At 37.0% G+C, this 25,683-nt stretch overlaps 2 long non-coding RNA genes across 2 annotated transcripts; one reads left to right on the top strand and one right to left on the bottom strand.

Annotated features, from left to right (window-relative positions):
• The first annotated feature begins 1,685 nt into the window (after window positions 1–1,685).
• Window positions 1,686–4,285, top strand: LOC145801399 (uncharacterized). Its single transcript, XR_014342812.1, has 3 exons — window positions 1,686–2,117; window positions 2,240–3,153; window positions 3,318–4,285. It is a non-coding gene; the product is annotated as an uncharacterized LOC145801399 (long non-coding RNA).
• Window positions 4,286–19,153: 14,868 nt separating this feature from the next.
• On the bottom strand, window positions 19,154–22,321 carry LOC145801767 (uncharacterized). Its single transcript, XR_014343420.1, has 3 exons — window positions 20,357–22,321; window positions 19,625–19,727; window positions 19,154–19,467 (listed from the first exon to the last, which is right to left on the bottom strand). It is a non-coding gene; the product is annotated as an uncharacterized LOC145801767 (long non-coding RNA).
• Between the last annotated feature and the right edge of the window lie 3,362 nt (window positions 22,322–25,683).

The raw sequence follows: 25,683 nt of genomic DNA, 5'->3' as shown, positions 1-25,683 counted from the left end.
ACCCACACACACACACACACACACACACACATATATATATACACCTATAGTATAAACTCATCTTAAACCCTTAGAATCTCACTCTCCCTCCCCTCTCTCTCTCTCTCTCTCTCTCTCTCTTTCCTTCATTGTTCGTCGTCGCCCATCAGCGATGACACCGTCATCATCACCGATGACACCCTTTCCGTCTCTAGAAACCTCTATGATCTCGGATCTACCACTATCTTATGTCATCATTCAAGAGCCTTCTCTCTTTTCTCACCACCACTTCCCTTCACCTTCTGCCGCTTTACCACCACTACTTTCGCCACCTCATTTTCTAACCTCTATTACGTTGTCGGCAACAACCAAATGATTGAAAACCTTAACCCAAATCGTCTCTCTTCTTTCTTCTCTACCTCTGTTGTTGCCAACACCACCGCTTCCATCGCCACCGCTGACTTCAATCTACGGCAAATGTCGTCGCTCAAAGGTAGAGATGCCACCAGCTGACAGTGATGGATTTAATGCCACTTTGTAAGTACGGACACATACACATACAAAGCTATACTGTGTTTTTACTTTTCTCCTTCATTATTTGTCAGCCAAGCACATATTCGTAGATTTACACATTTGTCTCTCTCTCTCTCTCTCTCTTGAATTTCTCTCTCTAGGGTTTCAAACTTTCATTTCAACTATCTTTTCTCTCGCGAATTAGGGTTTCAAAAACCCTAGATTTGATATATATTGATCATCAGTTCATCAAGGACAACAAATCACAAAGATTTGTATTGATTTGTTATATTGGAACAGATCAATCTATGTTTGTGTTATTTATTTATTTATTTTATCCAATCTCAATTTCTCAGTGATATGGATATGGATATGTATATATGTAATTTACACAAATAAGGGAAATATATAGATATGTATGTTTGTATGAATGTATGTAATTTGAACAAATAATAAATAAACAGATAAGAAAAATTGGCTTGGTATTTTAATAGATAGCTTTGTATTTCAACAAAAACAAAGTTTGGTTGAACAAATAGTTTTGTATTTGAACAGATAGTTTGGTTAAATGGATAATCTTCACTTTCCTCTCTTACTTGCATAGATAAAAAAAATTAAAACATATACATTAAAATAATTTCAATAGATAGAAAAAAATTTGAACAGATAGATATAAATTTAAATAGATAGTCAAAAATTTTGAACAGATAGATTAAAATTGAATAGATAAATATAAATTTGTACAGATAGTTAAAGAAATTAAATAAATAGTCAAAAAAGTCCATAGATAAATTAAAGGATAAAATTGAAAACAAAATATCCTTCAAAACAAACAAAAAGGCTTCTTATCAAACTATTTCACAAATGGTGGATCTCTTACCGACAAAAACATATCCATTGGACTTGATGCCTTAAGGGAAATTATTTAATAATCCCAGAACACCACGTGGCTATACTTCAAGCCAATCACCAATTACTTAACTCTCATGTTGTTCCCCCATCCCCAACATAAATCACGGGCCCCTATCACTCTCTATCAATCAAAACCTTATGGAGTACAATGTGTCCATACTCCGGAAATACTGAATAATCACCCATACTTTAAACTATTCTTAAGTTAGACTTTTCAATAATTTTTTCAATGGGCGCTCGAGCAATAAATCCAAATTTAAATTTTATTTATCTAAGGCCTATGCAGTAAAATGTCAAGTCCAGAAAGACAAACTTCCATGAAATGACCAAACTAACCCCCTCTCGTCAAACTCTCTTCATTAGATTCCCGTGTGTTTGTGTCCATTTTTCTTATCTGTTGAAATCAAATCCACTCTCCCTCTCTCCATTTTTCTCTCTCTGTCTCTCCAATAAGTTGACAGATCAAACCTATTTCTCTCTCTGTTTTCCCACTCTCACTCTCTATGTGAGACCTAGGGTCTTGTCTTGCCTCTTCACGATCCTCAACCTTCTTTTTTTTTTCCCTTCGATTCAATCATTCGTGGCATTGCTAGCGATGGCGTCCAATCAGAGCCTTACCATAAACAACAATGCCACAGTTGTCTTCTTGTTTCTCCAACGAAGTTTTCTACAGCACTCAACCATGGCACTCAATCTCCGACAAAGATAGACTGGTAACTCTCTTCCTCCTCTCTCTCTCTCTCTCTCCCCTTCTAGGTTTCTCTCTAGATCTATCGATATAATTTTGCTGAGATATAGATATACATACATATTCATACACGACTTTGATTTGTAGAATGCATAACTCGAATGTTGAATCTGACCACTAGAATAGGCGGACTCGTCGTCTCTACGGGGGCTGATGTGGTGGCTCATCGTCCTCGGTCTTGATGGTTAGTTTGAGGGTGGAGGCGACGAGGCTGGAGAAGAGGAATGAGTTGAAGGAGTAGACGTGGAAAGCCACGAGGTGTTCGGCGACGGCGGAGGTGGATTTGTCTATTAACCTGACTCAAGTCTCTTTACAAATCTAGACAGAGAAACACCATTGCGCTGATGATGCATCTGGGCTGAGGATATGAGAGAGGAGAGTGAGGATGAACCGCCGCCATTAACTTAGGGTTTCTATAGGGAGGGAGAGAGAGAGAGAGAGAGAATGAAACCCTGTTGATTAGTAGAAAGAGAGTGAGAGAGAGAGTGAGAATATGTTGATAGCGTTTTTTTTTTGAGGAATTGTAAGCTCATCCATCGGTTGTCAATGTTCGTTGTCCTGCGATTGTATACGTCCTCATTTGACTTTTTTTTTTTTTTTTTTTGTGGTGGATTTGTTTGATATTGCAAACTGTGTATTTTTTGGGATTTCTTCTTCGGCTTAATAAAGAAACCCACTGTCTCTACCCATCTCCCTTTACAGATCGAAGATGAATGCGTTCGAAGTACACTTTCCATACGCTCTCAATGATGCATCCAAACTGTTTGACCAAAGGCCTCATCCAGATACATTCTTATATCTTTTTTTTTTACCACCATCATCATCATCGTCATCGTCATCATTTCTCTCTCTCTCTCTCTCTCTCTCTCTATATATATATATATATCTTCATCCTCAATCTCCATCTTCTTCTATCAACAGGTTCATTCCTGATCTTGTATAGTTCTTTCGATTTTTGAAGATTATTGAATCAAGGTTCATTTTTCTTCAAATTTCCCAAGGTAATGTTGACAGATCTTCTAACACCCCAGCCTTTTTCCATTCAAACCCTAGCCACTGTGCTAAAATCAGTGCTTGATTTGAATGGAGCTTTTGTTTTTTTTTTTTTTTGTGGAATGGAAATTTGATTTGCTTCAATTTGATCCCCTTTTTCTTTGCTATGCAGTTCACTCGTTGGAATTTCGGCAGTTGTAGCATCATATATGTATTTGTATGTGTATGCTTGTTTGCATGACAATGGAGGGCCTGGGTGTGGGTGGGGAGTGGAGATCGAGGCTTGGGCTTGGGTAAGTAAACAAATCAGTCCCAAAAAGCTCAGATTTGTTCAAAAAATTGAACAGATAGGTGTTAGTTTGGAAAGATAAGAAATTTTTTTTAAGAGATAGTAAAAATTTGGACAGATAAGTAAAAAAAATTGAAAAAGTCAAAAAAATTAAACAAATAAAAAAAACATTGGAACAAATAAGATTAAAAAATTGAACAAATAAAGAAATGTTTGAGCAAATAGTTAAAAAATTAAACCAACAGTCAAAAAAATTCAACAGATAGATTAAAGGGTAAAATTAAAAATAAAATGTTTTCCAAAATAACAAAAGAACGGAGGGAGTACTAGACTTTTCAACAAGTTTTTTTTTCTAAATTTATCACTATAAAAATATTTTAATAAATAAAATTCAACTACACTTCCCACATAATTTCATATAAACTAACACAAATAAATTAAAAATAAATAAATAAAAACTAAAATACTCCAATCATTTATTAATTAATTTGATAATTATTTAGTATTATTATTATCATCAAATGATCATTCTACAAATACAAAACTTATATTTAAAAATTTTTAAAATTTTCTCATTATTAAAATGAGAGGCAAATATGTAAAAAAAAAAAAAAAAAAAAAATCACTTGGCATTCATGAGTAGAGACGTCCGGTTAATAATACCAATTAATAATGATTTTTATTTTTTCTACCGATTATGTACTGTTCTTTGCGATGATTGTGGATTTCTAAATATGCGTTGTTAAATTTTAATTGTCTAATTTGATATATGTAAAATAAAATACAAAAAAGAAGAAAGTTGTCCATGAACATATGTTTCCTAGTTGGGTCAATTTTATGATAGAGCAGTAGTTGTGACCGAGTACTTTGAGTATCGCTTCGTTTGGTTTGATTTTTGAGTAAATTAAGACTAAATTGAAACAAATTGAACTTTGAAAATAATAAAATCAATTCAAATTATGAAAATATGGTTCAGTTCAATTTAGAATTACGGTTTTTAAAAATCTTATTATTGTTCATAATATGAACACAACATGCTCAAATATCAAACAATAATAGTATGAACCCAAAAATTTTATTCAAAAATTATCTATCTAGAAACATCAATATGTGGTTCAAATCATTGTATACAAGGACCCCATAATATGTTAAAAAAATTTGACTACAATGGTGATGCCATGTGATTGATATCACCATCTAATTATTTCTTATATTTTACTTTTCGTGTATATGAGGCAAGGTAATTGTACTTAAAAAATGGAATTTACCTTTCACATTATGTAACTCTATTGTGTGTTGGTGATACCATGTCATTAGAAATACCGTTATACTTTAATTTTCAGTCATAGTATATGTTAATGTAAATTGTGTAAATGGAAATTACCACTACCACTCACTCCACCTACCACCTCCACTACCACCCACTCCACCTACCACCTCCACTACCACCTACACCTACTCCTCACCTACTCCCAAATCCTCTCCTATATAATAGGAATCCTTGTAATATACATAATACACATTCAATACATAAATCAATATTCATAATTCATTCTCTCTGTATCTCTCTCTATCAATTTATCTTATATGGTATCAGAGCAAGGTTAAGACCTTAGTATTTCTCGCTTCACCGGCGGGCGGCAACCTCGCCTTGGCCGCCCGCCGGATCTCAACCTAGTCCACTCTTTCCATCATTCACCTGAGCAGGTATATTTCCACCGCCACCACCCTTGGCCTGAGCCAGCGCATTCATAAGCTGTGGATGCTGCTGGCCATTCATCATCATCATCATGTTAGGCATCTGCTGACCATTAGCCATCATCATGGGTTGTGGTTTCATCTTGTTAAGAGGATGATGGGGTGCACCATCCATCATCTCATCATCCAAATCATCATCATCATCAACGTCTTCGTCATCAAAATCATCATCAAACTCATCCTCAAATTCATCATCACTCATCAGATCATCATCTTCAGGCAAGTTGAACTTCACAGCCTTATGTTGATTCTGGTCCTTGGTATCATTAGTGAAGGGCAGTTTCATGCTGACTCCTCACCGGTGACCAAACTCACTCCGATCACCGCCAATAACCACCACAAGAGCAGCCGCAGAAGCACCGCGCCGCTGCCACCAGTGTGCCACCGTAATCTCCAGTTCCATCTCCACAGCTCCGCTTCCATCTCCACAGCAGTGCATGTACCTTATGCCTACGGATTTGCAATTATTTTGCTCACGGTTCTCGTTAAAATTGCAACTTATCCCCTGACAAAGAAACAAGTTGAATCAACACTGGCAATGCAAAACCTTCAACCAAAGCTCAAAGCGATCCAAGAAAGATATAAGGGAAATCCGGAGAGAATACAACTCTCTCCATCCGCGGCCCCTCTCACTCCCTCGGTGATACCACCCACGGCTGCAATTCCACTGGACCTCATTTTAATCCATGAACTGATCTGGGATTTTCCCTTTCTCTTCATCCAACTGTCCACCAACTTTTGTCCCCCTCTTTTCCTTTCTTTTATTTTATTATTGTCCACCCACTCTTCTTTTCTTTAAACCCAATGCCTCTCACATGTTTTCATCCACCAGCTTTAACCCCTCATCATGTACCCCCTTTTTACTTTCCAATCTCCCGAGACACCTGTTTTTTATTATTAATCTATTCTTATTATTATTATTATTAAAAAAAAAAAAAAAAATCCCAAACCCATTGCAGGTTTTCACAACACCGTGGGCCACGAAACCTTTTTTTGTTATTCTATTTCTTTGCAAAAAAAAAAAAAAAAGCGGAAGACGAAGACGAACTGCACACCAACCTCATTTTATTCATCTCAGGGATCAACCCCGATCACATTTTTACACAAAAAAAAAAAAAAAAACCAACACAACCACATCCACAGTGGGATTTTTCTTCTCTACTCTGCTGCAGGTCTCTTCTTCTTGCCTCCGTCCTGGACGGCCCTTGCCGGTGTTGCCTCCGTGTTTCCCACGCCACTGAGCACATTCACTCCTCCCTGCTCCTCCACTACAGCATATGGTGGACCTCCAAATCGGAACATCACGGTGGCCTTCCGCTTCAGCTCCTTATTTTCTGCCTTTAGCACACTTATCTCTGCTCGCGCATCCTTATACATGCGTTGGAGCAGAGCCAGCTGGGAGTTTAACTGCTGCACCTCATTTGTCCTGCTCTGCAGCCGGTGCGACAAGTTTGTGACCGCAGTCATGGTTTCCACACATGACTTCAGAGTATACTGATTGGCCTCAATATCAGTTTGCACCGCCATTTTTTGCTCCACCGACCGCATCGGAAAGTTCAACGGAGCAAACACAGAGGTGTTTGGTTGAGGTTCACTGGCCACCGCACCAGTTCTCTCTCTTGTTGACTCATTGAGGTCGGGAAAGAGAGTGAGCAGCCCACGGGAAGACGAAGCCATTTTCTGGGCCACAGAGTGTTACAGCGTATTACAGAGTTTCTCTCTCAGCAAAGGAAGAGTTTTTCAGAGAAGGGTTGGTTTCAGAGGTTTCAGACTGGTATGCACAGCCTCCGCCTCCACTTTGGTTTAAATAGCCAGGGCCGATCCGCGCATCGCGCGCCACTTGCCGACAGACGACAAAACGGGCGCGCAAGCCAAGGCGCTCACGTGCCTCGCCATCATGTCCGGCACACCTTTTTATAGATTGGGCACGCCTTTTGATGGCACGCCTTTTGAAAGATTGGGCACACCTTTTGAGGGCACGACTTTTGAGGGCTCGATATCTATATCCATGTATATCTTTTGGGCAGCCTATATACACACTCATATAGTGTCTTCTACACCGGTCAGCTTTATCAATCCCTTTGTTTTAACCTCAAATAGGTTTCTATCTTCACACCTATTTGAGTTTGAGGGGGGGTTATACACAGTATCATGTATAAGTCGCTCATGGCGCACTCCCTAAGTCGCCCCCTTGGTGCACCACCACAACGGTCCGACATGACCCCGTAAACTGTCCCGACATTGATTCCGGTCAGCTGCTACATCGGTCTAACATGACCCCATAAACTGTCTTCTACATCGGTCCGACACGACCACACAGTGTCCTGCTACATCGGTCCGACATGACCTCGTAAACTGTCCTGCTACATCGGTCCGACATGACCCCATAAACTGTCTTCTACAACGGTCTGACACGACCACACAGTGTCTGCTACAACGGTCCGACATGACCCCGTAAACTGTTTGCTACACCGGTCCGACATGACCTCACTGTGTCTCCTACAACGGTCTGACACGACCATACTGTGTCTCCTATCCTGTTTTATTTATCAGTTTATTTTTCTGTTTTGTGACTCTCTCCAAACTCAAGTTGGCTAGTGCCTATCCTCCTTGAGTTTGAGGGGGGCTGTTAATGTAAATTATGTAAATGTAAATTACCACTACCACTCACTCCACCTACCACCTCCACTACCACCCACTCCACCTACCACCTCCACTACCACCTACACCTACTCCTCACCTACTCCCAAATCCTCTCCTATATAATAGGAATCCTTGTAATATACATAATACACATTCAATACATAAATCAATATTCATAATTCATTCTCTCTGTATCTCTCTCTATCAATTTATCTTATAGTATACACTTTCAATCTGTACCGCATATTATCATTCTTGATGCAAATTTGGGACCCGAAGTTTAGGTCTGTAGACTTTCTGAACATCAAAACATATGAAGTAAATGACAAACGGAGCATATCCAAGCCCATCTAAAATGGGCCAAATTCGCAAAAGGCCCATTGGGTTGGAATATAGCGCTAGTAGGTCAGGATGAACCAAGGGCATATGCCGAATAGAAAACCAGGACATGAGGCAAAGCCGGGGGATGGAGAAAAATCGGCATAATGAATGGGCTGAAGCTGTACCATTCTAGAAATGCAGTAGAAGTATGGGCTACGAAAAACAATGATGAAAGGCTACCATAAGAAAATGTCTATGAGGATGGCTATAAAAGAAGGGGAAGGGGAAGAAGGAAGGTAAGAGAATGCACCCACACTTTGATAAATAAAAATTCCTGTCCCTTTCTTTAAGGAACTAACTTACTTGTTAGAGTGTTAATTCCGACACCACCGACCGAAATATTTTTCCTGTTTCAGTTATCGAAGCGACAATCTCTCAAGGACTAGTTTAGGACGGAGGAGTATTGCAAAACTACCCCTCACATATATCAACATATTATAAATAAGAATTGTTTGAATGATTGTTTAAAATTAGATCTACAATTATACGAGTACATTTACAAGAGTAGATGTTTAACAATTCATAGTACTCAAGTGTTTATAATAAATAACAATATATATACACTCAGTGGTATAGTTTGGTTATTATAAATCAAAATCATAACTATAAAATCACTTCCTGAATCATAAAATACAGTTGGCATATTATAAGAAAATCAAACCAGAACAAACCGTGCGGTTTAATTTGGATCGGATTGATTTACAATTTTTTTAATTTTTTTTTTCAAAAATACTAGAAATTTTAAAAATTTTATCAAAAATTCTATCAAATGTCTCACATGAGTATATGAGTATAGGATCCACATGGAACCCACATTGTGTAGACATTTAATAAAAATTTTAATAGAATTTTTGGTGTCTTAGCGCAACCACCATGAACTCCGGTGACTTGAACTTGAATTGAAAAGGCAATACTTGAAAAACAACACTTCCTCTCCAAGCTCTGTAACCCTTTTATGTGGAGCTAGAGAACCTCGACACAGAGGACATGTTCATGCTTATACCCAACAATCCATCTATCCAAACACACCCTATGAAAGAGGTGATCACACCTCAGCTCTTTTATCTCATCTCCTTCTTCAATCTTGCTCAGACACACTACACATTCAGGTGCTCCTCCTTCAGACACCGGTTCATGCTCGTATCGCCGGATTCTGAGCCCCTTTTCATTCTCCGGCACATGGCTCTTGAGATTCTGATATTTTGAGTGATGAAACAAGAAATTCCAAGCTGAATTATTCAAGTTGGTGATGGTTAAAGCAAAGTTAATAAACATGGTGTGGTTGAATTTGGGAAGTAGAAGGTGATGAATGAAGATATAGACAAGTAGGAGGAAGAGAAAGTGGGTTGAGAGAAGAGATTGCATTGAGGAGGCTAGCTCCCAATTGTCATACATATAAGCCGTGGCGGAGCCACGTGGTGATCCGTGCCCCCACGATTTTATATATATATATATAAACAAAATTTTAAATAAAAATAATATTTAGAATAAAATATAAAAGTATTTTTAAATTTTTGAAAACAATAGTAATTGTTTTATTAAAAATGAAGTGATTACAATAAATTATATTTTTATATATGAAAATTTTGTAAAGAAATCTCAATATAAAGGTAATATCAATTATTATTGATATGTAAATATAATTAATCTCACAATATATATATATATATATATATATGTAAAAATTACTTTTACCAAATCTCTCACATGGGTGTGAGACCCATACAAAATTACATGTGTGTAGGTCCCACACTCATGTGAGAGGTTTGATAATTTATTTGGGGTCCCTAACATAACTCAAGATTACTAGATTATTAGTTATATTTGTATATGAAATTCATCATTCATATGTTGTTTTACTATTAGTTGGTGATATCATATATCAATAATGACGTGATATCACTATTATATGAATTTTTTACTCAAATTTTATAAAAATTTGATTTATCTTACCATTAAATAATTTATTTTAAGACTTAAATATATGAATTTTTTATATTGTCCATGATACACTTGTTACACGCAATATTTTCTTTTCGATTTTATTCGAAATTAATTATAAAATTTTATATAAAATACTTTTGTAATAATTTATTTAAATTTTTATACTTAATATTAATTTAAAAATTACTATTATCTTCTTATTATTAGTTATAAATAAAATAAAATAAAATAAAATTTTAATTAATAAGTATCCTTCCTAATTTAGTTTTCTTGGCGCTGTTTCATTAATATTTTCTTGGCGCTGTTTCTTGGCACTGCATAAAAGGCGCTGTTTCTTTTCTTTTCTTTTTTTTTTTTCTTTTTTCAAAAATCCTATTTCTAATAGTTACATACAAATTAGTCTAAGTTACAACTCATTTAGCCCTACAACTATCTAAAAGACCAAAAATCTCAACTTTAGATTTAGCACAAAAAATAGAAACTAATTAGATACCTCATTTGAATTAATCTAATTTGAATACATACCTCATTTGAATTAGATACTATACATTAGGAGAAAATAATGGAAGTTAATAAATATCTTATTTAAAATTTTACTCTTTTAAAATTATGGAAGCTAATAAATCACTACTACAAAATCATAAATATACTACACTTTTTATGTGTGATATATGTTATTTAATCACACGTTTTAAATTTTGTCAAATTGTGATTTTTGAGAGTGTGATTAAAAATGGTCATTTTTAATCACACATTTTAAGCGTCATTAAAAGATGATTCCGTTACACGTTATGCATGTGATAATAAATATTTAGATCACATTTTTTACGTGTGATAATAAACATTTAAATCACACTTTTTATGTGTGATGTATAACTAATAAAACATGTGATTAATAATAAAATATGATCACACATTATATGCATTTCTCATCACAGTTAATGTGTGTAATAAAAAAAGGGGTTTGACATATGGAAAAATAATCAATATTATTTCTGGTATGCATTTGAAGAATGTAGTACATAATATATATACTATCCTTTGAATTACAACTATTTATTGAATGAAATAACGTCATATATTTTATAAATGAAAGTTGAATGTTCAAAAGTATATACAAAGGAATTAATAAAAAAAATTAACTGTGATTACATATATTAAAAAAATGAAAAAACTTGAACCACAAAAGTCTTAAATTCTTTGACCATATTTTGCATCTCTCCAAATAATTTCTGACCTGAAAAATGAAAACACAAATTAATTCAGAAGCAAAATTTGCCTCTTCTTTAGAAATTACGAATGCATTTAAATCAATAAAAAAAATGAAACATAACAAAGAAAATCCATGAATATCAAATCATTCATCTTGTTGTGCTCTTGGGTCAGTATCCACTTATCCACATGGGTATGGCTTCTGTCCAGTCTGGGATCGGATTGGACTGTGTTGTTGGGCCCGTGGGGGCCCACCACGGGTCTCGTTTTGATAATCTGAACCGTCAATATGTAGAAATCATCAAGTACTATATGTCTGTAAAAAATCACGTTGATCGGATATCGATAGCTATGTGATCAAAACAGTTTTTTGCCAACCGTTAATTTGTTCACCGTCCAATTTTTTTAATATGAAACTGATTTGATCATATAGCTATCGATATCCGATCAACGTTATTTTTTACAGGCATATAGTACTTGACGAGTTCTACACATTGAACGGTTCAGATTATCAAAACGGGACCGGTGGTGGGCCCCCACGAGCCCAATAGCACAGTCCAGTTCGATCTCGAACTAGACAGAAGCCATACCCTATCCACATGTGGGGAAAAAAATATCCCACATGCAGAAAAAAATTCGGTAGTCCATGCCAAAACTGATGGGCATGACAAAATATGATAAAAAAAAATTCTTTTTTTTTTATGACATTATAAATCTCGTAGTCCATATCAAAACTAATATTACACTTAATCCGACATTCCTAAATATGTATCAGTATCCACGTTAAGAAAAACATAACAATAGAAAGGATAACAAACTAAGTGAATATTACATTAAATTCCTATCGAATTATGGTTGATAGGATGTATATTGTTTTGTGTCCTATACGTGGCATGTTATGTTGTATGGTAGTAAATATTTATATACAAATTAAACAACATAGAAATTAAAGCTCTATCTCTCTATTTCTTTTTCTAAAAAACAGGTTCATCTTGAAAAATGGTTCAACAATTTTCATCAATTTTCACCAATTGATTTAGCAATTGGAAACTAACCTCTCTATATCTCATAATGGTTCATCAATTTTCATCTCTCTCTAACCCATTTTCATCTATAAATTATGACCTGCTTCAATTTAAAATATCAAATTTAATAACTAATAATTTGAATATGAATATATACAGATATCTAGTTAAACTAACCTAAAACGATGAAACTCTCAACAATCAATAAGAGAATTCTAAGAAAATTATTGTAAAATGGTGAAGGAAGATTTTTGTTCAAGTCAATCTATTTTCTACATTTATATACAATATTTTATATATATAAAAAACAACGTTCAATTAGTATCACATTAGTATGTGCCTAGGAGGGAACAAATTGGGTATATACTTGATCTTTGACATAATCCACAAAGTGGTTGTCCTGAAATTTGAACTCATAACCTTAAGGTTATTAGGTCAAGATTTTACCATTGAAATATATCTAATAAATGATTTCTCTCTCACTTAGATATATGGTATAATATATATATATATATATATATATATATATATATTATAATATAAGTTTATAAAGGTAAAATAGTCCAAATGTATGGGACTAAGTGGAACACATGAATACTCTGTGGAGTTATTGTGCTATAAGTCCTCTAAATGAGATTTATAAATAAATCTTTATTATTATTATTATTATTAAATTTTTTGGAGTATATATTAATGTAAACTCTACTTTCTTTATTTCTAGTAATAAAAAAAATGAGATATTACAAAAAAAAAGTAAATAAATAAAGAAAAATCAAGGTTTGACCATTGTAACAAAATAATAAATCCTAAGTTTTTAATTTTGTTAATTTAAATTCTAACCTTTTGATTTTTTTTTTTAATTTAAGCCATTTGTCTATTTTTTGCTAAATAAACTAATGGAAAGAAGGATATTTTACTCATTAAACTCAATGGCAGAGGCACATTAGGCCCGAGGGGTCACGTGCACACCTTGGGTTTTGGAATTTTTTTTTTTAAACATAAAGAAAATATTTTAAATAAAAAAATTTATAAAATATTATTTAAAGTGAAATGTCAATGATATTTTAAAATTATGAGAAAAATAATGATTATTTTGATTGAAAATAAAGAGACTATGATAAGTCATATTATTATTTATGAAAATTTCAGTATAATAGTAGTGTCTATCATTATTGACATGCAAGCATAATTAATTTCAGTGAAGATATGAAATTTATTAGATTGTTAGTTACATTTGACATGTGGAGTTTATATTTCATATGGAGTTTATCTTCTATGTGCTTCTTTTCATTCATAACTAAAATAACTACTATATAAATTATAATCAAGTAACACATTTTCAATTATAAAAAAAAAAAAAACTACAATTGGTCATAATTAATATCAGAATGAGTCATAACTAACTATTACTTGATATATAGTCATAACCAAAATAATAATCGCAAAAAGTTATAACTAAATTATATCTAACACTATAATATGTTATAACTAAAGACCACGAAGATTATAATTGCAACATATGATAAACATTTTTTTTTTGCGGTGTGTTTTATAGAATTTCTCTACTAAAATATATTATTTTTATCTCAACTTATTTTCTTTTTTAATTTCCAATCCACCTATAAAATTTAATCTCAAATCTTTTAATTTAAAATTTACATTTATCCAAATGAACTCTTAATATTTAAGTTTAGTAATATCTCATTGTTGTTTATTATGGAAAAAAAAAATAATGTTGTCATTAATCTGTGCCATTTCTCCATTGAATTCCTGGCTACGCCACTGATTAAATTTAATAAAATTTTTTAGACATTTTATGTATACATACATTGAGTTTAGTGACTAGAATATACTTTTTGGTCGATTTTACTTAACAGAATTATGTTGATGGTTTAGATTAAAAACTAATTACAAGATTAGAATTTAAATTGACAAAACTAAAAATTTTGAATTTATTTTGTTACAATGGCCAAATTTTGAGGGTCTTTTTGTAATTTTATGTAAAAAAATAAAAATAATATTACGATCACGTTCCGTGAAGTTTGGAAAAAGTATATTTATTCTTTCGCTTTTTACGTTATTACATTAACTCCTGTATAGATAAAGTGACTAAAACTAAAGTTGATGGTAGGTAAATAGTGAAATAATTATTGATAAATATATATTTTAATTAAAAATAAATGATAATATCATTTTTTATTCAAATAACTAATAAATTTGTGATAAAAAGACCTAATATTATGTGAATTAAAAACGTATGAGAAAGAGTTATGTTAAAAATGTGGAACTGATTATGATGATACAGTTTAACTGATGATACAGTTCGTGATGGTAGAACGGGTCGGACTGATCCATGTTCCTCAAGCCTATGTCCGAATGACCAAGCCCACCTGACGATCTGCACAAGAGTTCAACGGGGAATGGGGAGTCTCCCAGCGAACCCTCTGACGAGCAAGTTAGAGAGAGAGAAGTGGAGTGTAGAGATGGAGTAGAGATAGAAAAGCTTAATCTTCTTCCTGTCTTCGACGTCTGCTTATATCCTTTGGTAATCATTTCATTGTTCCTTTCGACCTGTCACCTTGGCCGAAAGTCTATGCTATAGCTTACCTTGTTCAGGGTGAGGGCGTGCCGTCCCAACGGAAAGGGGTTATTGCAATAAATGCTATAAGGGGCCTCATTAATGGCGATGTGCCGTGGCAATAACTTTGCAGATTTTTGTCTGCTGATGTGGCTTGACCTTCTCTTGCCATGTGTCTTGATGCCATTGGCTCTTATTGTTGTGTGGGGCTTCAGCAGTGCTGGGCTTCATTAATCGAATTATGTATTGGGCCCTAAGTGGTAGGCTTGGGTTGTTCATAGTGGGCTATAGCCTTTGTGGGCCTACCTATGTCAGTAGTCCCCCATTCCCAAGTGCAGCTTTAATCCAACGAAGGGAATAATGAAGAAAATGAGGGTTGTAAGAGGGGTGACCAACCATGAGGAGGGCTGACCGCGCAAGGCGGCCAAGTGGAAGGACCGGCCATAAGAAGGGTCGACCTCAAAGGGTGGCTGAGTGGAGGGACCGACCATGAGGAGGACCGTCCGCGAAGGGTGGCCGAGTGGAGGGACCGACCATGAGGAGGGCCGATCGCGAAGGGTGGCCGAGTGGAGTGACCGACCATGAAGGGTGGTCGTGTGGAGGGACCGACCATGAGGAGGGCCGACGGCGAAGGGTGGCCGAATGGAGGGACCGACCATGAAGAGGGCCGACCGCGAAGGTGGTGAAGCGGCGCGGGGCTCAAGAGGCGGCGTGGTACGTGTTGAAGTGAAGCGGAATAAACAGGGAAGGGGAATGGGAAGGGAGCAGTGTATCGTGGTCGTACACGTGGCAGAATCTCGTAGTGAGGGAGGTTAGGCGTTAGGTAATAAGTGAAACGATAGGGCATTTTAGGGTGTTAAAAAGACAGTTTTGGCGGATTGTTGAAAATTTTTCAAACTGGCAGAAATTAATTGTGACCCTTGGAATACGGGTAAGCCTTGGGTTTTTGGTATTATCCGTTTTACCTACCTTTTTGCAAAAAATCAAAACGTTCAAAGTGTTAACTCCTTCGTTGCTAGTGATAAACCCTTGCAACATTTTGTAGACTATCTCACACCAGCATCTGAAGCTACTCGCCGGCATACAAGAGGGATGGCCCAAGAAGAAGGAACAGCCGCGAGGGTTGATCCATTAGGAGACGACGATGCTGTGGATTTAGCAGAACAATACCGGACGGAGCGGCAAGTGGGAAGCGAGGGGGAGCCGGTTGGTCGACCTCGTTCGTCCATGGTGATAGTGGCTGTACAGCCAATCAGCCAGGTTGAGCCAGATCACTGGCATACGAAAGCCGACAAGTCGACTGTCACCGCAAAGGAGTTGGTGAGTATACGCGAGAGGTACCAGATTCCTGCAGAAACAGAGTTGAAGCTGCCGTCCACGAAGGAGAGGTTATTCGACGCCCGACCGGAGGAGTTTGCCCTCTACGAGGAGGCGTTGAAGGGAGGGTTGAGGTTGTCGATTCCGAAGGTAGTAGTGGGTGTCCTAAACCGGTTGGAAGTGGCGCCGGGTCAACTAATGCCCAACGCGTGAAAGATTGTACTGGCTTGTGCGAGCGCGTGGCCAAGGGAGAACGAGGGGGCGGCCATGACGGTGGACGAGTTTTTTGCGTGCTACAAGGGGTCGGGGCAGCAAGCGACTTGGGTCACTTTGCAGGCGGTGGCAGGGAAAGAGCTGGTGGTGGGGTTGCCGTCATCGATAAAGGAGTAGAGGCCGCGGTGGTTCTATGTGTCAGCCAACAGAGGGGTTGGAGTGCGCATAGTATTGAAAGTGCCCACTAAGTCTGTGGAGCCAAAATTGGGGGTAACAGCTGAGGAGAGAGTGAAGAAAGTGAAAGAATAGAGGGAGAATGAGGGCGCTAGATGGGACGAGCTCGTTCAACCGTTGGCCTTGTTTGTTGCAGGATTGGGTCCTCAGCTGATCGGTAGAGACCTCGAACCGGCGGAATTAAAGGCGAGAAAGGAGGCACAAGAGGCGGAGGATAGGACCATTCTTGCCAAGGCCAGTAAATTCAAAGAGTCACAGGCAGACCGACCGCTAAAACCGAGTGCGAGAGAGAGAGGATCCGACCACGCCCCAAACCTCTGGGGGAGAAGGACTTGGGTAGATTTGAGCCATGACCGCCCCCAATTGATCCCTTGAAGGAGAGGACCTACAAGGAGATGGGGGTGTGGTGAAGAAAAAGAGAGTGAGGAGAAATGAGGAGGAGCCTGCCTTGAAGAGGAGGAAGGAGGTGACGACAGAGGAGACCCCCATAGCGAAGGAGGCAGAGGAAAGGGGAGTGGGGGCGACTCCAGAAGGAGTGGTTGTCCTAGAGGTTCAGGGGGACAAAGGTGGAGGGGCCCAAGAGGGAGAAAAGCACATGATTGCCATAGGCCCCAAGATGCAAGTAGAGAGTGGGTCAGCTGGCCCTGAGGTGCCCCAAGGAGAGGGAGAGGAGGCTAGGTTGAAGACCGCTTTATACCATGTCCCAGCCATGTCTGGGGTGCTGGGAGGAGTAGGAGTAGAGGCCAGGGCCGCTGCAGATCGCCTCTTACGAGTAGTAGAGGAGAAGGCGAGGTTGGAGAAGGAGTTGGAGGAAGAAAAAACCAAAGTAGCCTCTGAAAGGGCAGCATACCCCGACCTGTACGTCGCAGCAGTGGAGCAGTTCAAGAGGTCTGCTGACTTCCAAATCTCAATCGATGTCGCGGTCGCCAGCAACTTGGCGAGAGAGGGGGCTGGGGGGGGCTGGCCCGTCGGGAGCGATCGTTGGGGGCAGGAGTGAAGATGAAGTGATCTAGAGCTTCCAGCGGTCGACTTCTACAAGCACGAGATGGCTGAGTACTGGGACAGCGGCTGGAAGATGTTTAAACGCAAAGTAGAAGAGCTGTTCCCAGACAGCGCCAACTGATGATACAGTTTAACTGATAATACAGTTCATGACAGTAGAATGGGTCGGACTGATCCACGCTCCTTAAGCCTATGTCTGAATGACCAAGCCCACCTGACGACCTGCACAAGAGTTCAACGGGAAACGGGGAGTCTCCCAGCGAACCCTCCGACGAGCAAGTTAGAGAGAGAGAAATAGAGTGTAGAGATGGAGTAGAGATAGAAAAGCTTAACCTTCTTTCTGTCTTCGACGTCTGCTTATATCCTCTGGTAATCATTTCGTTGTCCCTTTTGACCTGTCACCTTGGCCGAAAGTCTATGCTGTAGCTTACCTTGTTCAGGGTGAGGGCGTGCCGTCCCAACGGAGAGGGGTTATTGCAATAAATGCTGTAAGGGGCCTCATTACTGGGGATGTGCCGTGGCAATTTGCAAATCTTTGTCTACTGATGTGGCTTGCCCTTTTCTTGCCATGTGTCTTGATGCCATTGGCTCTTATTGCTGTGTGGGGCTTCAGCAGTGCTGGGCTTCATTAATTGAATTATGTATTGGGCCATAAGTAGTAGGCTTGGGTTGTTCATAGTGGACTATAGCCTTTGTGGGCCTTCCCATGTCGGATTATATTTTCTTTAGACTTTAAAATAGGTGAGGGTAATTTATCCAAAAATATAATAAAATTTTTGTTTATATAAATAGTTCATGTGATGGTTTAAACTAATGAAGTAGTAAAAAATTTGAGGACATCATCAAAAAGTTGGAAGGTAAAGAATAAAAATACGTACATATAAATAATTTAACAGATTACTTTAAGAACATCTAACAAATTCTAGAGGGAATTATCATCCAATCATACTTTCAAAAAAATATTACAAATATATAAAAAAAAAATTTAATTATTATTATTATTAATATTTTTTTATTAATTTATAGTTTATTTTTAAAACTTCTACTGATCTCACTGCAGGAATTTTCGGAATTAGTGATGTTTAAAAAACGCCACTATAAGCCTTAAAAACTCTGTTAAAAGGCTAAAGTCACGTTTATAACTTTCATCGCAGATAGGGCTGTCATCTTAGGTACACGACGCTTATAAAACGTCACTAATGACTTTACCCGGCGCTTTTTAAAACACCGTAGATTCTCATACATCCGTTATGTGAAAATCGTCACAATTAAATGCTGATGTCATATGACGACATTTTTTTCTGCCTTTTTTTTAAAAAAAAAAAAAATAGCACCGCTATTTATAGAAAGAAAAAATATAAATAACTTTCATTTGCACTAAATCTGCAAAATAATGCTTCTAAAAAAAAAAATGAACAAAATAAGGATTCAATTGTCAAATTGCACTATTAGCTAAATAAGGTCAAATATGAAAGCCAAGGATTCTATACAAAAAGCACATAAGCCAAAAATAAACCAAACAAGTTTAATTCCTCTTCCAGATAGCTACAATTTTACATTTGACAAACAATAGAAGAAAAATTGTAACATTTCCTACTTGTTTAAACCATACAAATCCCCCCCCTCCCCCCCTCCCCCCAAAAAAAATGTTAATAAAACCATCAAAATATTGGATAACTCATTTATGGGCCAATGCTTATTTCAAGGAACAAGCTAGCCAATGCTCCTACAAAAAAAACACTGTAATTAGTTATAAAAAAATAGAGAAACCAACCAAAAAAAAAAAAAATAGAAATAAAAAGTTAGCAAATTATAATCATTGCCAATAATAAAGTTAGTAAAAAGTTAGTACATCAATCGCAATCCAGGTTCAAAACTCTCACCTTCACCACCTGCAAGCACCCACATTCAAAAAACTTCACGTTCATCACATAAATATATACTCATAAGAGAGATTACTGACAGCTCGAGTATGGAAAGCACCACCTGAACTTGTTAAAAGGTAAAAAAATGTTATTAATGCAAGAACACATTAATTATGTAGAAACAATAAATAATAAAATAAAGTAGTTATTTCACTACCGACAAACTATTCATTATTACTTGTGAAGATCAATTCCAGCCTTCTTATCCATAACTAAACCTTGTTTAATTTGCAATTTTGATTCAAATAAATTAAAGAGTAAAAAATTAATTTTCTATTGAAAAAGGGAATTGAAATGGTCTAAAGGGGATTTGATGCGTTGGAAAGAGAGATAGTTTTGGTTATGTAAAGCTTGATCAATTCATCTTTAAACCAGCGTGTTCAACCTATATCTTAAGACTATTTTCAAAACGTTGTCCTAAGTTGATCAACATTCTTTCAGAGGCACTAACAATGCAACTATATAATTAGAAAAGCCTGATAATGTATTTAGCAAACTAATAAAATAAATTCTCAGCATTTTGCAACATATAAAAGGAATGGAATTAGAGGGCAAGCAAGAGATCCTTGAGCAGCCAATAATTCATATAGTTATTAATGATAGATTTTTAAAATAGATATGTTTCATTAAAAACGATGCGTTTTATTAGAAAAGATATGAGATTATTTACAAAAATGAATAGCGTATTACCTCCATTGAGCTACTATAACTTGTAGGCCACACGAGCTGTAGTGCATGGTCATTTCTTTCAACTGGGAGATGGTTTGAATCAATGACATTGCAACATGTCTTCTCAAACTACTTGAAGTTGATGATTGGAACAAGAAAAGGATAAAAGATCAATACTAACTGATAAGGACCATCATTAGAGTTCCATGGCACAAAAATAATAAAATCATAAATCTAGTATGCATATCACATTTTAAAATCATTTGGTTTGTTAGATATGCATAGAAATGGGTTTGTTAGATAAGGTTTCAAGGATAGAAGTTGAGAATAAAATGGGATTTTATAACTCAAAGATTCAAAGGCTCCCTTCGTTGTGATCTAAAAATTTTGGAAAGTCTGAAGAATTTAGATAAGGAGAAGTAGTTAACATCTGAAAATGCATTAAAAAATAAATTGCAATACAACGTCACAAAATTATCTACCTACCAAATAAATAAATAAAAAAACATGAAATTGAAATTTTCTAACTATCCATGACAACTTTACAAGATTCCCATTGTAAGCAATAAAAAATTAGTATTTTGGCAAGCCAAGAAGATAAGAAGAAGAAAACAGGTAGGTCAGAAAATTAGTAAAGTAATTGTGGACACTATTGTATTGAACACATTTCCAAGAAAATAATGTCCATTGCAATGAATAGAATTCAGTAAATTAGTATAAAAGCTACTTTCAATCAGATTGATGTTTCTTTTAAAGAGTAGATGACATAAACAGTAAATACTAAGAAGTTTAAACAGTAATTCCCAAGGCTCTTTTCCTTATCTACTGATAAACATGGTGTTGTGAGTGCATTCTTTGAAAGAAGGGCAACGGATGGTGGCTGGAATTTGGGCTTCAGAAGACCTTTGCTGGTCTGGGAGAAGGAAGAAGTTACTAGACTTTTAAATCTGCTGAACAATGCCCTACTAGTGTGTACTACCAGATCTGATGAGCTCAAGTGGGATGCAGCCCCATCTACTATTTTTACTGTTTCATCTGCCTATGATTGGTGTGAATCACTTCTGGGTCCTATAGTTCCAGTGACTACCTTAATTTGGAACAATTTTGCTTATCCTAAAGTGCAATTCTTTGGGTGGCTAGCTTGGCTTGGTAAGATAAAAACCTCTAGTTTCCTCCATAGAATTGGAATACTTGCAGGGAGCGCAAACCTTGATTGTGTGTTCTGTCACGCTAAGGTCGAAATTGTGGATCACATTCTGTGTTTGGTTGCTTTGTTCCAAAATTATTCGATGGTGGGGTATGCAGTGGGTGTTAACAAGTTCAGTGAATGGTTTGCTGCACTGGTGGTCTGGTTGTAAAATGATAAAGCTGGAGAAGAAAATTTGGAAGGTTTTACCTTTGGCTATTCTCTGGTCTACATGGAAGCATCGAAACAAGTGTGTTTTCAATGGCTCTCACCCCAATTTGGAAGATTTGTGTGAATTAGTGAAGGTTAGAGTAGCTATGTGTCTCAGAGCTTCATCACTTCAGGTGGAGTACTCTATATATGACCTGGTATTTAATTTGCAACAGGTGCAGTTTTGTATCAAAAATGGAGGTTGAATGATTTGGATTATGTCAGGTGTCCTGCAACAGCTGTCTGTTTGATTGTCTATTTGTTTACTGTTGGAAAGTGCTGGTGAGGTGGTGTTCATGGCTGGTGAGGTGTGTCTCTGGTCTATGGTTGCTGTAGAGGGTTCTGGTCTGTTGCTAATAGTCCTCTGTTGTAGAGGGTTCTGGTTTACATTAGGAAGTGAGGCCTGCTGATCTTGTGTTTCTGGAATAGTGGTTGAGTTTGTGGCTGCATAGTCTTGGTGGTTGAGTTTTTGGCTATGTTGCTTTGTTGCTATGTTCAATTATAGTTTTGTGTCTGCTTAGTCTTGGTGATTTTTGCTGCTATGCTGTTTTGTGGTTTGGAAAGAAGTTGGCTGCAAGCAGGTGAGAGGAAGTTGGTGACTGTTTTCTGTCTCTTGCTCTAGAAGGTCTGTTAGATAAATTAAGATGGAATTTGTGTGGGTGAAAATCTGACCACACTGCCTGCTTAGTGATCAACTGGAGAGCACAGGCAGAATAGATGGCTTCAGCAACCTGAAACAGAAAGAAAAGGCTCCGGCGGTGGTTCTTCCACCCGGGGGCACTCCGACGATCAAGTCAGTATATCTCTCAAAGATAATCAAGTGCAAAACTTAATACTCAAAACATAAATTGCATACCTTAGACCCACGGGGGTGCCTCTCTTTTATAATATACTCAATCCAAGTCCTACTAGTAGTATGACTTCTATGAACCCCAATTTAGTGCTTTCTTTGGACTCTTTAAGAGATAAAGATGAACTCCCTAAGAGCTTTATCCTTATCTTGGTTAAGTCCCCTCTTCGTCTTAGGACTCTTGTCCTTTATTCGCTTTATCTCGGATTCCGATATCTTCGGAGATAACCTCGGCCTTGTCGAGATCACCTCGGCGTTAAGATCAGGACACGTGGCACCTCGGCTGACACGTCGGCGTCACCTTGCCACGTGTTGGTACTCAGAAAATATATCCTCACAACTGCCCCCTAGGTTCTATTACCTCGGCATTCTGAGGTGATGGAACCTATATTGATATTTCTTTCTGCATTGTGGCCAAGAAACTATTTTAGCCGAGATAATCCGCTTCCAGCCGATGTGTTCTCTTCGGAGAACAAGGTTTCGAACGTACTCTTCCACGCGCATGAGCTATCATGCATATCTAACCGTTCTTTTCACGTGCTTTGTTTTTATTGGTCCGTTCCTGCGACGCGCCCTAAGGCTGTCTTTTCATCAGTCTGCGCCGTCTGACGCGTGCGTTGCTCTAGGCGTAATAAATGCCCTGTTTTGCCGCCGTTTTAAGTTTTTGACAAAAACTTTTTTTTTTGCCCCTCTCCTTTTTCACTTTTTCATCCTGACTTTTTACTCTTTCTTTCTCCGAAAGCCCTTTTTTCTTTGAATCTGCCATTGCTTCAATCTTTCTTTTGCAACTGTCTTTAATCTTCCATTTTTGCGAAGCTTTCTCTGCCGTCACCACCGATTTCTGAGCTCGGCGACTATTGCCCCGGCTTCATTTGTTCTGGTAAGATTTTTCCCTTTCATTCTTAATTCTCTTTATGTGCTTTTACCATTACTGCTTTGTTGCTCGATTTTTCCCATATTTTGAACATTTGCACTGTTTCAACATTTTTCTTGCCATAATTCTTGACCTTTATCCCTTTGTATTCTTCGTGTTTCTGATAGTCCATCTTTGTTCTTGAATCTGAAACTTCGTCTTTGTTTTCTCTTTTTTGTATATGTCCCAGATCTGTGCCTTCGATCTTGATCTTTATAGTTCTTAGGTTTGGGATTTGTGCGTAGAACCTTCAAATTTTTAGGAAAAACCAAAACAAGCCTTATCAGTCCTTTCCTAGGCCTTTGGCGAGGTTTTTGCAAACCTTCTAAAACGCCCATCTTCCGAAACACACTCCTTTTGTTTAGACCGACGTAATGGGTATGTGGAGGCATAGGGTAAATACCTATTCCTTTACCATTTCCTCCACCTCCACCTGAAGGCGAATCAGAGTCTGAGGCTGATGCCGAGGATGAAGATAAGGAGATCAATGAAGAAGCCTTGGTGAGAAAATCCAAGGATGCCGTCGAAGCCAAGTCCCCTCCTCCACCCGAACAAGTTACGGACTTAACCTTGGATGAGGAGGGTGATGAGGTTGAGGAGGCAGCCAAGGAAATTGTTGTTGAGCCGCAATCGTCCGATCTTCTTTTGGTAGAAAAAAGTGTTGAGAAAACATTAGCAGAGATTGATGCCGAGATACAAGCGGAAAAAGTGGCCGAGGAGGTTCTTCCAGAATCGTCCGAGGTCCCAATCCCTGCAGCTGCTAGTACTGAAGAGTCTTGATAACGTTTTTTGTACTTTTTTCTTCTTTTTCTGCACTTTGTACTTTGTACTTTCTTTTAATTTCTAGACAATGTAAAACTCCTTCTTATGGCCGACGTAGCCTTTTCAATATGTAACTGCAACTGTTCTTTTTACAGATGTTTTTAATCTTGTGATGTTCTGTTGATTGTTTCTGTCATGGTTCTATACTTAGAAATTTTCCTTTGTGCAATCTTCTCGGGGTTACATACCTCGGGTATAACTGCAAAACTTTTACTTCGGCAAGATACTGACCTGCAAACCTTGCATAAATTTTAACAAGTATAAAACATATACAACTCAATGTAAACTTTGCAGGCTTCTTCTCAAGTTTCAACAAGTATTAAGTAGGGACTTCGGTCTGACTTACTTGTAAATTGTTACAAATTTCAACAAGTGTTAACATATGCTGTAAACTTTTCTAAGTGTTAAATAAATTTCAACAAGTGTTTAAACAATATACTTAGCCTTTACTTCAACTTGTAAGTTTCTGTATACCTCAGCTGGTGACCATATGTCGGCATAATATAAACTTGTAAATTGCTACAAATTTCAACAAGTGTTAAGCATCTTCCTTAGGGTTTAAACAACCCATATATTGCAATGAGAACTTAAGCAATAACCTCGGCTTAACTTCAACTTGTAAATTGCTACAAATTTCAACAAATGAAGATAAAGAATCAGCTTAATTCCAACTTGTAAATTGCTACAAATTTCAACAAGTGAATTAAGGAATAATCTCGGCTTAACTTCAACTTGTAAATTGCTACAAATTTCAACAAATGAAGATAAGCAATCAGCTTAATTCCAATTTGTAAATTGCTACAAATTTCAACAAGTGAATTAAGGAATAATCTTGGCTTAACTTCAACTTGTAAATTGCTACAAATTTCAACAAGTGAAGATAAGGAATCAGCTTAATTCCAACTTGTAAATTGCTACAAATTTCAACAAGTGAATTAAGGAATAATCTCGGCTTAACTTCAACTTGTAAATTGCTACAAATTTCAACAAGTGAAGATAAGGAATCAGCTTAATTCCAACTTGTAAATTGCTACAAATTTCAACAAGTGAATTAAGGAATAATCTCTGCCTTTTCTTTGTCCCTAATGTGAACCTGAGTTTGACTTGGGTTCACATTAATTATGTCTTCAATAAACATGCATAACTTTCATATGTGTTGAAAGAATTCTTAAAAGACTTTATTGATGATATCGGCCAAAATATGATGTACATCTAATGATAGAAAAATTTCAAATTACAAGTATTCCAAGGTCTGGGTAAGGCTTTGCCCTCATTGTCCTCAAGCCGATAAGCTCCATTGCCTAATACTGAAGTGATTCTATAGGGTCCTTCCCAGTTTGGGCCAAGCTTGCCTTCCCTGGGATCCT

This window comes from Camellia sinensis, chromosome 10 (assembly GCF_055761805.1).
Source record: "Camellia sinensis isolate YWXY chromosome 10, ASM5576180v1, whole genome shotgun sequence".
Lineage (NCBI taxonomy): Eukaryota > Viridiplantae > Streptophyta > Magnoliopsida > Ericales > Theaceae > Camellia > Camellia sinensis.
The sequence above is the reverse complement of the archived record's forward strand: the minus strand, read 5'-3'. Positions and strand labels throughout refer to the sequence as shown.